The sequence below is a fragment of the Pelobates fuscus genome, chromosome 2 (genome assembly GCF_036172605.1).
Source record: "Pelobates fuscus isolate aPelFus1 chromosome 2, aPelFus1.pri, whole genome shotgun sequence".
NCBI classification, from domain to species: domain Eukaryota; kingdom Metazoa; phylum Chordata; class Amphibia; order Anura; family Pelobatidae; genus Pelobates; species Pelobates fuscus.
The window spans coordinates 329,672,880-329,683,453 of record NC_086318.1 but is presented as its reverse complement, the minus strand read 5'-3'; the positions used below and the strand labels follow the sequence as shown (position 1 = coordinate 329,683,453).

The window sequence follows — 10,574 nt, the reverse complement described above, 5'->3', positions numbered from 1 at the left end:
TCTAAATATAGTAAGCATGCTGGTTTAGCTGAGAACATCTGACTATGCTATATAACGATATGTCACCGGTAAAACGCAGTTCAGCACCACGTAAAGTGTAAAATAAAGGGGGTGATGGTCCCATGGCACAGATTAGGTCAAAGTATCTGAGCTAGGGTGAAAAGAACTTATGGAGTCCCAAGTTGGTGCCCCTTCTTGTTATAGGGTTTCAGTCCAGCATGGGCAGACTACCAGTAGTCCGGACTTCATCCGATACCCGTTGTTGGCCTGCTCAGTGAGCCAGCGTATAGCATGCTGTGCTTCATGGCGCTGTGTGTGTGAGGCAAACGACTCCTCCGTCTCCCGTGCTTGTCGATATGTAGTTGAGGCGAGCCATGAGCACTGGCGCTCTCTGGGGAGACCTCGTGGTGTCGTGGATGCAGGTTCACTCTTCTGCCCCGGAGCTGTAGGAGAGCTGGTGCCCATTTACCACGAGCCCGGGTTCCTTTGTGGCCTGGGGTCATCCCTCTTGGGATAGTGCGGCGGGCCTTGAGCTTAGGTTGTTGTGGCTTTTGTTTGGCTGCCCTCCGCCAGTGTGGTCGGCACCTGTGGGGTGTTCCCCCTGTTGCTCTCTGCCCGGGAGGGCCAGTAGTGCTTGAGTCCATGGATCGGGTCAGTAGTGTGCCCTGAAGAGAATTCTCCAGCCTCCTCTCGCCACGGGGTTTGTCCCGTGCAGGTGACGCATAGATATGGATTTGTGAGCGATGCCTGGGTATATGTCTCCATGTGTGCTGAGGTTTAGGTGGGTGACGGCAGATCTTGGAGTGGCGTCTGTAGAGTGGAAGCGCCGTCTTCCTCTTTCCTCCCCTCCATTGAGCCGGCTGCACTGTGAGTGTGCTGGCCAGTGCTGGGCGTGTTGCTGATGTCTGTGGAGGTAAGTCTCGTTTCGGTTGCCTCTTGATTGCAGCACGTAATTGAGACCACAGGATTTGAAAGGCTTTTTCGATGTGCTCTTCAAGGTGGGCCCATGTCATGTAAGTCATGTCGGCGGCCATCTTAACTTGTGTGCCTCGTGCGGACAACTCGGGAGGTTTTGGTTGCCGTATGCCCCCTGTTTCCCAGCAACGTTTAGGTGAGTACTCTGTGGAGGACCGGGATATCCCCCCGGTCCCAAGGACCTGATGGTAAACTGTAACAAAAGGGACACAAACCAATAGGAACAATAATTAGTACAGTAACACTCTCACATACAGTCAACAATCCCTCCTGTCTGTCTGTGATATAATTAAGCCAGCTAATGGAATAACCTAATTATCCACAGGCAGAAAATATAAATTTTTACCCAAAGTCCAGAAACACCCCAAAACACAAACAGTTATACATCTTGGGGTAGCTCTGATCTTGGCGAACAACATATCCAAAAATCACCCAGATCAGAGTAAGGGCTCAAAGGTTACGTGGAAGTCATATTTGTCCGACCGCACCCACATTTTCATGGCCAAAACAGTTCCAGGGAATTTGGCTGTGCGGCCGGTCTATTTCCAATAGTTCAAATGCTAAGTTCCATTTGAATGCATGAACAGGGGCCATTTGTGCAAATACTCAAAGTTAAAGTGGCGTTCGAATTGTCAAATGCACTTCGATTTCCATCTAAATGTTGAAGTCTGGAGAAGGTAAAATTCAGCGGTGTTTGTGCCGTCGAGTATCCGATTTGAGTTCCATGAACTTGACAACCAAACACTGCTGAACGCGTTCAACTGAATTAAAAAAGTGCAGGAATGGGGGTTGCTGTCCCTTTGTCTCTCAAGTATAGAAAGCCCGTTACGATGGATTCTTGGCCAACCAATCAGAGTGCTGTGACAGGTAAATGTAGTGACTTACATGTCAGTCTCTTCATTTGCCTGTCAGAGCACTCTGATTGGTTGGCTTAAATCAACCAATCAGAGTGCTTTGAGTCAAATTGCAGGGCGTGGATAGGCTTTATAAGCCTTTCCCCACCCTTCAGTTCTCAGTTTGCATGGTGCCATCGCTGGGTGAAGATAGAATTTTTTTTGCAGATTTGTTTTTGTGCGCTCAGTTTTTTTTTATTTTATAAGTTCAACGAGTATTATGGTGTTATATTTGGCCTTTTTTGGGGGTGAAAAAATAAGGTTTTAGATAAAAGAAGACATCTAATGGTAAGTATTTTTTTTATTTATTTACAGGTATTTGGTTTTATTGTCTCCACCTCACTATTTTTAGGGTGAGGTAGGTAGGTAGGGCTTTATTTAATTTTATTGGGGTGTATTTTTACATTTTTCCCCCACCCTTCGCCCATAGGTGGGGTCTGGGGGGTGGACAATAGGTCCCCCCATTGTCATTTAGCGCCCCCACCCGCTGCTCATGGGTGGGGGTAATGGGGAGGACAATAGGTCTTTCCCCCCCTTATTGTAATTTAGGGCTCCCACCCGCCGCTCATGGGTGGGGGTCGAAGGGTGAGGACAATAGGTCTTCTCCCCCTTATTGAAATTTAGGGGCCCCACCAGTCGCTCATGGGTCAGGGCCGAGGGGGAGGACACTAGGTCTTCTCCCCCTTTTTGTAATTTAGGGCCCCCACCTGACACTCATGGGTGGTGCTTGGGGGGAGGACAATAGGTACCCACCCTATGTCCCCCATTTAGTTGAATAGCCGCCACTCGCGGGGCATGGGTGGGGGCTCAGTGGGACATTAGGTCCCCCTCACTAGTTAATAGATGCCCCACCATGAGGACCAGTTATTAGAGGGGGGGGCGCATAGGCTGCTCACTGTTTAGGAGACATGCCCCTACTCGCAGCATAGTAATGAACACTGATATTCAGTGTTTGTTTGTTTGTCTGACGTTTCTATTCATTCATTCATCTTTCTGACAAATGAATAGACAAAATTTGCGTCCAAATTTTGGACAATAGCCCCGGTGTTTAACTGGGCATGCGTGGGAATTTTACAGTGTCCCACAGGACCTTCATCTACCCACACAAAGATGGTGGAACCCAGGACCTAGGTCTGGGCAAAAAATAAAGATTTTTTAAAAAGTTAATATGGGGGACCTAGGGGCATATGGGGGTGGCTAGGGGGGAATTAGATGTAGTGGAGTCGGGAGGGAAGTTAAAAATAACCCAGATATGGCCATGACAGTGCCGCTTTAAGAAAGGCATTGCTTGGCAAGTATCTAATTTACCTTTTGGGAAACTAAGTATAGTCTTTAACTTTCTACAGTGTGTACTCATGGGTATATAAAATGAATCTGGATCAATATTTTTTTCTGTTTAATGCTGGTTATTAGAGCAAATATTGATCTTATTTCTTTTGCTGTATTTTTTAAAGGGAAAAACTCAACTGATCTTACAATTTTCCCTACAATTAAATCGACAATGCCTTTTGTGTGATCCAAGATCATGAGCTGGTTAAAAAAAATAGAAAACTAAAGCATGCAAGCAGACTGCAGGCTATGTTTTTTAAAAATAAATCTTGGCTAAATTAATTTTTCATAAGCATCTTGTATTGAAGAGAAGATCTTGCTGCCTTCGTTTGAAAATAACATGCAGACTCCTGGGAGATATATTACAGTAATGGAAGTTCACAGAGGTCATAAAAGGTGATAGAATGTTCAGATTTAAAGATAGAAATCATGTTAAAAACAGTAACTGGTTATTCTAAGTAAATCTCATTAATGGGTTTACCTATTCATTCAGAACAAATATATTAAACATAAAACTCTTTAATGTGATAAGAAAAATCACATTCCATGTGTTTACATGCCTAACTAAAGTATTTTCAAGCATCTATGTTAATAAAAATCTACTTGCTTATACATAATAAACAATTTCACCTGTTTGACTAGATATCATAGAAGAATGATAAACCAATCACAGTCTAAGCTGACATCAAACAAATAAAGTAATGAGCAACCCATATCTCATCTATATTTCAATAGATGGGAAGTCAGTGAGGCAACCAAAATGAATGAAAGAAAAAAGGTTGAACAAAGAAAAAACAGAGAACAGGTAGCGAGGTACAGACCGAAAACCTAGACCCAAACGGGACAGTCACAGTCTGGCCACGCTATCCTGTGTACCGCAAGGAGACTCCAGGGGTCTCCAGGGGCTTAACCCCTAAACAAGTTAATGACAAAACAGAAGGAAATGGGTGCTGAAGGGTCTCAGATAAAAACAAATTCTGAGACTCCCAGCATCCCCTGGATATAGATCTAGCCTAAATGGACAAATGAAAAATATAAATGCTACTGGCTCAGGTGCCCAAAATAGAGAGGGAAGTATTCCAGCTCCAGTAATTAAAGTATATACACAAAGTCTGATCCCTACTAGCAGAGCAAGGCTAAAGTACGGTACAAATGCACTAACAGCAGAGTGCAGAGGTATAAGGAGGATACCAAACATAGAAAATAATAAAAATACTTTAATGAGGAAATCTAAATGAAAGTATCCATACCCCAGCCGACCCTAGAGCCCTGCAATCCTCAAATGCCAAAAAATTGTAGCATACAAAAAGCTGGAACTAAAACCTAGACCTCTGTTACAAGGTATAGGTCCCCAGCCCCCCTTCCGGTGTACAGGAGTCTTAAAAAATAGAGACTCAACGAAAGTACATGTGCACAGGGGTCCTGCAGGACAAAAGAGGAGATAAAGCAATAGAGGGAGAGAGGAATGTATAGGAGAGTCAAAAATCAGTGACAAGTGCACTGACAATAAAGTTATTATAAAGCCTCTCTCCCTGGTAATCTAGCTAGACAGACATAGTAGGGAAATAGAAGGAAAATGAATAAATCAAAAAAAGTGGTTCAGAGCATCATCAAGGTGCTCCACACCCAAAGTGTCTAATAGGTGCCCATGTGAAAACAGCAAAGTGATATTAGCAAAATGCCCGACGCGCGTTTCGGTGCTTAGGTACTGCACCTTCGTCACTCTCCTATACATTCCTCTCTCCCTCTATTGCTTTATCTCCTCTTTTGTCCTGCAGGACCCCTGTGCACATGTACTTTCATTGAGTCTCTATTTTTTAAGACTCCTGTACACCGGAAGGGGGGCTGGGGACCTATACCTTGTAACAGAGGTCTAGGTTTTAGTTCCAGCTTTTTGTATGCTACAATTTTTTGGCATTTGAGGATTGCAGGGCTCTAGGGTCGGCTGGGGTATGGATACTTTCATTTAGATTTCCTCATTAAAGTATTTTTATTATTTTCTATGTTTGGTATCCTCCTTATACCTCTGCACTCTGCTGTTAGTGCATTTGTACCGTACTTTAGCCTTGCTCTGCTAGTAGGGATCAGACTTTGTGTATATACTTTAATTACTGGAGCTGGAATACTTCCCTCTCTATTTTGGGCACCTGAGCCAGTAGCATTTATATTTTTCATTTGTCCATTTAGGCTAGATCTATATCCAGGGGATGCTGGGAGTCTCAGAATTTGTTTTTATCTGAGACCCTTCAGCACCCATTTCCTTCTGTTTTGTCAAGAAAAAAGGTTGTAATTAAAAAAAGGGAAGCACAAATTCTGGCAGTATGCAGATTTAAGGAGGTAAACTAGGTAAAAGGAGAGAACAAGCTCAGTAAATGAGAGACTATACAATAAAATACATAAGTGTTTAAAACATATTAACATCAAAATTACAAAATATATTATAAAAAAAACACACCTGAAAGAGGCACTCAACAAGTATTAACACATGCTACAGCTTATTGGTGTTTTTATGGTGCTATTAGGATATGAGTTTAATCCCTCTGGAACTTGCAAAACAATTTTCAAGTAGTTTGACAAAAACAGGCTTTTATGTGGTACCCCAAATCCATTCTCTCAGGTGTAACCAATGATAATGCTGAAGTTAACTTTTCTATCCAAATATTTGGATGTTAACATGCAGTGAGTAGCTACAATGCAATATCAGGTTCTCAATTCTGGGACAAAGCAAGATTCCCATGTTGAATCACTGTAAATCTTTTTGGTCTAAGGCTACGGCAACCCAATTCTAAGCCTACTATAGCGTATTACTAAGAACTTATTATTGCATGTTGTGTCCAAACAATTCATATTCAGTTTTATAAATTCCCTTACTAGAAATGTTTTTCTGCCTCGTTAATTTTTAACCACAGTTCACAGCAAAAGTGAGTGCTTTTCATAGAGAAACATTGGTTTCAATATGCATCTATGATCAGCATTGTTGGCGAGTCCCAATGCTAATCTGTGGACACAAGTCATCAATATTAATGGTTTCAAAGAGCTGCAGTGAGGAGACTCTCCAGGGTAGGGAATAATGTTTATTTTAATTGATAGTAACCCTTTAATGGCAAAATGGGGCTAAGGTAGCAATCTAAAGTGTTTAAAGAGAACTTAAACTCCAAAAACTAGTAAACATATAATATATTTGAATTGTAATGTTCTTTTCACAGAGATATAGCATTGTGTACATTGAAGTGTGGTTGGTGGAACTATATACTAGCATTCTCCATGGTGGATGGAGTCTTTAAATGTGAGCATTTTATGTGGTTTTAATAAATGTGGCTACTTTGAATGCAGATCTCTTCACCCTTCTCTATTAATGTGGTCTTGGGAGTGAACCTTACAACAATTATGCATACAGTTTGTAAGTATTAGTGACAGCAACACTAATTAAATATATATAAATATATATATATATATATATATATATATATATATACATAAAAATGGATGAAAGGTGCACTCACAGGTCTTGATATGAAGATTTGTTTATTTAGTGCTGCAAATGACATGTGCAAAATAAATGTTTCATGATCGACGTTTCGACCCCTGTAGGTTCTTTTTCAAAAAGACCCTACAGGGGTCGAAACGTTGTTGACTCAAAATTTATTTTGCACATGTAATTTGCAGCACTAAATAAACAAATCTTCATATCAAGACCTGTGAGTGCACCTTTCGTCCATTTTTGTTTATATTCTAACGCTGAGGTTTGCACCCAGACAAGAAAACCCCTTTTTTTTACTGTAATAGGGTGAGTGCCAAGATTATTTCTTTGTATATATATATATACAGGGAGTGCAGAATTATTAGGCAAATGAGTATTTTGACCACATCATTCTCTTTATGCATGTTGTCTTACTCCAAGCTGTATAGGCTCGAAAGCCTACTACCAATTAAGCATATTAGGTGATGTGCATCTCTGTAATGAGAAGGGGTGTGGTCTAATGACATCAACACCCTATATCAGGTGTGCATAATTATTAGGCAACTTCCTTTCCTTTGGCAAAATGGGTCAAAAGAAGGACTTGACAGGCTCAGAAAAGTCAAAAATAGTGAGATATCTTGCAAAGGGATGCAGCACTCTTAAAATTGCCAAGCTTCTGAAGCGTGATCATCGAACAATCAAGTGTTTCATTCAAAATAGTCAACAGGGTCGCAAGAAGCGTGTGGAAAAACCAAGGCGCAAAATAACTGCCCATGAACTGAGAAAAGTCAAGCGTGCAGCTGCCAAGATGCCACTTGCCACCAGTTTGGCCATATTTCAGAGCTGCAACATCACTGGAGTGCCCAAAAGCACAAGGTGTGCAATACTCAGAGACATGGCCAAGGTAAGAAAGGCTGAAAGACGACCACCACTGAACAAGACACACAAGCTGAAACGTCAAGACTGGGCCAAGAAATATCTCAAGACTGATTTTTCTAAGGTTTTATGGACTGAAGAAATGAGAGTGAGTCTTGATGGGCCAGATGGATGGGCCCGTGGCTGGATTGGTAAAGGGCAGAGAGCTCCAGTCCGACTCAGACGCCAGCAAGGTGGAGGTGGAGTACTGGTTTGGGCTGGTATCATCAAAGATGAGCTTGCGGGGCCTTTCGGGTTGAGGATGGAGTCAAGCTCAACTCCCAGTCCTACTGCCAGTTTCTGGAAGACACCTTCTTCAAGCAGTGGTACAGGAAGAAGTCTGCATCCTTCAAGAAAAACATGATTTTCATGCAGGACAATGCTCCATCACACGCGTCCAAGTACTCCACAGCGTGGCTGGCAAGAAAGGGTATAAAAGAAGAAAATCTAATGACATGGCCTCCTTGTTCACCTGATCTGAACCCCATTGAGAACCTGTGGTCCATCATCAAATGTGAGATTTACAAGGAGGGAAAACAGTACACCTCTCTGAACAGTGTCTGGGAGGCTGTGGTTGCTTCTGCACGCAATGTTGATGGTGAACAGATCAAAACACTGACAGAATCCATGGATGGCAGGCTTTTGAGTGTCCTTGCAAAGAAAGGTGGCTATATTGGTCACAGATTTGCTTTTGTTTTGCTTTTGAATGTCAGAAATGCATATTTGTGAATGTTGAGATGTTATATTGGTTTCACTGGTAAAAATAAATATTTGAAATGGGTATATATTTGTTTTTTGTTAAGTTGCCTAATAATTATGCACAGTAATAGTCACCTGCACACACAGATATCCCCCTAAAATAGCTAAAACTAAAAACAAACTAAAAACTACTTCCAAAAATATTCAGCTTTGATATTAATGAGTTTTTTGGGTTCATTGAGAACATGGTTGTTGTTCAATAATAAAATTAATCCTCAAAAATTTAGCTTGCCTAATAATTCTGCACTCCCTGTATACATATATATATATATATATATATATATATATATATATATATACCCCAAGCGAGTTGTGGTGGGTAAAAAAGTGTGGATGAAAACCCCTTCCACCTGAATTAAGTGGACAGTTAATACTTTGCTAAACACAAATACACACACCAGTCAAGCCATAAGACTTGCTTTTCCCACAGAAATCTCACTTTAACAGTGCTCTCACTACTGCAAGGGATTCTGGGTAGGTGTATGCAAATGAGCTCAACAAAAATCCATGTATAAAGTGGAATTGAGGCAAAAATGCAGTTCTTTGTTGAGGAAGAGGAACGGGATAACAAGTATCCTAGTCAGACTCCAGTCTTCATCTGGAAGCTGTTGGTAAGCTGTCCTCTGTGGGTCACTCTGCAGTACATTCCCTCATATGAGCTTTTGATCAGGTTAACCACCTTGGCTGGGATGTCGTAATGCCGGAGGAGCTTCCATAGGACCTCTCGATCCCCACTGTCAAAAGCCTTCTCATAGTCGATGAAGTTAATGTACAGTGATGAGTTACTCTCCAAGGACTGCTCGACTATGATGCACAGCGTTGCAATCTGGTCCATGCATGATCAATTCTGCCGGAAGCCTGCTTGTTCATCTCGTAGTTGTGGATCGACAACGTCCTTAATCCACTCTAGGAGGATCTGGTTGAAGACCTTGCCTGGCACTAACAGGAGTGTGATACCTCTGTAATTGTTACAGTTGCTGAGGTCACCTTTCTTTGGAAGCTGAATTAGATAACCCTTCTTCCAGTCAGTCGGTATCTCTTCTTCCTCCCAGATCTTCTCGAAGAGTGGGTACAGCATCTCCACTGATGATTTCAGGTCTGCTTTTTAGGGCCTCTGTGGTATGTCGTCAGGTCCAGCTGCCTTCCCGTTCTTCATCAGGGTGATGGACTTCCTTAACTCTTCTCTAGTGAGCTTGCTGCAGTTGATGGGAGATCTTCATTGGCAGGGTTGATGTCTGGTGGATTTGGTGGTGCTGGTCTATTCAGGAGCTCCTCAAAGTGTTCAGACCATCTATTCATCTGCTTCATTAGTACTGTGATGACCTTTCCCTCCTTGTCCTTGACGGGTTGTTCAGGCTTGCTGTACTTCCCAGACAGTTTCTTAGTCATGTCGTACAGCTGTTTTATGTTGCCTTTGTATGCTGCCTGTTCTGCTTCATCTGCCAGTCCACCTTCTTCTGTTTTCTCTCTTCTGTCTTGCCCAAGTTCTCAGCTGTGATCCAGTCTTTGTGGTGAGGTTTCTTTGTTCCAACCACTTCTTGACAGGCTGTTCTCAGTGTCTCTTTTATTATCTGCCAGCTGGACTGTACACTGCTTCTTTCCTCTTTCTCGTGCAGCTCATGTAGCACCTCAAAATTGTACTTCAACTGAAGTCCAAACTCCTCCCTGATGCTGGTGATTCTTAGGCGGCTGACATCATACTTCACTCCACACTGTGTTGTTTCCATCCAGTTCCTCTTTAACTGCAGTTGCACGCTGGCTACTACTAGGTAGTACTACTTCTCCTCTCCTAACTCTAACGTCCTGCAGAAATCTTCTAAACTTCTTGCTAATGCAGATGTGGTCAATTTGGTTCACTGTCACACTATCTGGTGATACCCAGGTGTTTTTGTGGAACCGCTTGTGAGGAAAATGCTACCTCCAATGACAAGATTGTTGAGTGCACACAATTCCGCAAATCTGTACCCATTATAGTTCATCACTTCCAGCTCGTGTATCCCCATGACTTGTTCATATCCTGTGTTGTCGGGTCCAAGTCATGTAGACCACTCATCCCTTTCCCTTACCTGGTAGCTACTAGGCTACGCTTGTGGCTGCCCAGGAGAGTGCTCTCTCTGGTGGAAACTTGCATGGGGATATCTACCGGAGAAAGGGACGCGCGCCAGCATGGAGTCCCTAGAGCTGTGAGTCATTCTCACGGCCGCACGGTTTTCGCTGGCCGTATGGAAGTCCGTGCCGACCAA

General features: G+C 42.6%; 1 pseudogene; it reads right to left on the bottom strand.

The window, feature by feature from the left end:
• Positions 1-245: 245 nt before the first annotated feature.
• LOC134586325 (uncharacterized) lies at positions 246-10,367 on the bottom strand (annotated as a pseudogene).
• Positions 10,368-10,574: the final 207 nt, after the last annotated feature.